General features: G+C 32.6%; 1 long non-coding RNA gene across 1 annotated transcript; it reads left to right on the top strand.

Annotated features, from left to right (window-relative positions):
- Positions 1 to 540: 540 nt before the first annotated feature.
- LOC108356478 (uncharacterized) lies at positions 541 to 1,530 on the top strand. Its single transcript, XR_001846607.1, has 3 exons — positions 541 to 676; positions 758 to 904; positions 999 to 1,530. It is a non-coding gene; the product is annotated as an uncharacterized LOC108356478 (long non-coding RNA).
- The last annotated feature ends 109 nt before the right edge of the window (positions 1,531 to 1,639 follow it).

Raw genomic sequence — 1,639 nt, 5'->3', positions numbered from 1 at the left:
GTTCTTCAACCAAATTCACAGATAGGATGTTTTCCAATAAAATTCTGAAATAGGGCGTTCTCAATCAAATTCTGGGGTAGGGGATTTTGGAAAAGTTTTCTGAGATAGGCCGTTTTCGAATTGGCTGTCGAGATAAGTCGATTTTCCACTCAGCCATCGATATGTAGTGTTAAAAAAAGAAAAAGAAACCGATTCGTTTAATACGATTTTGAATATCTATTATTTATTTGATATTCCAGTCGCAGTCCAAAACGGAGAACTATCAAAATCACTTCTACTTTGTTGGATATATTTACTATATATTTAAAAAACGCGTTTTACAAACAAACATATTTTAAAGTAATAGAAACCATTAAACTAAAATTCATGTTCAAGATAAGGTGAAAATTAAAAGTTGCGTTAGCAAAATAAATACATTGATCTCTAGTAAGTCTTCCACAAAGTACTTTGTAAATTTCCTTATCTCTTATTCACATTGAAGTAAAGCTTTAGGCACAACATAACACCTGTATTCACCTAGTTCAGGTATTGGTTTCTTTTCGACCCATTCATCACATTCGGCATTATAAACTGACACGGACTTTGAGTACCGGCCTCCGACAGCCCACAGTTTATCACCTACAAAAACACAACCCATGCAACTACGTCCAACGTTCAAAGAGCACATCTATGAAAAGTAATAAAAAATTGTATTTTGGCGTTTTTAAATTTTTGGTGTAACTATTTCAACCAACCTTTGTCCATTTGTTACTTTGAGGGTCATAACGCTCGACTGTTTTATTTCCGGAAAGTCCACATAAAACGTATATGCTGCCTTTGTGTACGGCTGCCTAAAATGTAAAGTTTTATGCATACATTAGGACAAATCGACCTCTGATTATGCTTTTATCGTAGGCGACAAAAGGTAAATTTTACAGGAGAGGTTTTTTTAATTCTCCTTATTGAATGATAACTTTCTAATGGGACTATTTATTTTTTGCATACCTTATTTTCTAAAGGTAAAATGGCGCTTACGTTATTTTTCCTGAACATGCTGAGAGGAAAGTTATCAAAGAATTGGCGCTTGCGATAGTTTTTATGTTGTATAATTTGGATATTTATAAACGAAGGAGTGCCGGTACTTTAAGGATTTTTTGAAAAAACTGAATTTTAAGTCAATTAAATATAAACATTGTCAATCAGCAGAATAAGCTCAACATATTTTCAACTTTAACTGTTTGGCGCATCTACTATATTGTCCACAAGTTGCCTTCGTGGATGCAGAGTTTAGCTCATTCAATTCTCTACAAACTAAAACGACCACATTGGCGCTACTATTTGGTATTTTTTCACGTCTGTTTTTTAAGAATGAGAAAAAAGTAAAATTTAATCCTTGACTAGAATACGTTCAGTGCCAAAATCTTCATATTAGGGAGATTTTTGGTAAGTTTCGAAATCTGTTGTTATATTCCTCGACTCGTCGTGCGTTTTAAACCTAGTTATTGGAGAGGAAAAAATTGCTAAACGAAAACTTTTAATCAAATACTAAAATTTTATATAAAAAAAAGGCTAAAGTGCAAAAGTTATGATAAGCAAAAGTGATAAATCAATATCTGATCAGCAATTTGAAAGGAGATAAACGGTAAAATGAAATAATTTC

Source organism: Rhagoletis zephyria, unplaced genomic scaffold, assembly GCF_001687245.7.
Source record: "Rhagoletis zephyria isolate East Lansing unplaced genomic scaffold, Rhagoletis_zephyria_1.1 Rzeph_scaffold_59780, whole genome shotgun sequence".
Classification (NCBI taxonomy): Eukaryota; Metazoa; Arthropoda; class Insecta; order Diptera; family Tephritidae; genus Rhagoletis; species Rhagoletis zephyria.
This window is presented reverse-complemented; position numbering and strand designations above follow the sequence as displayed.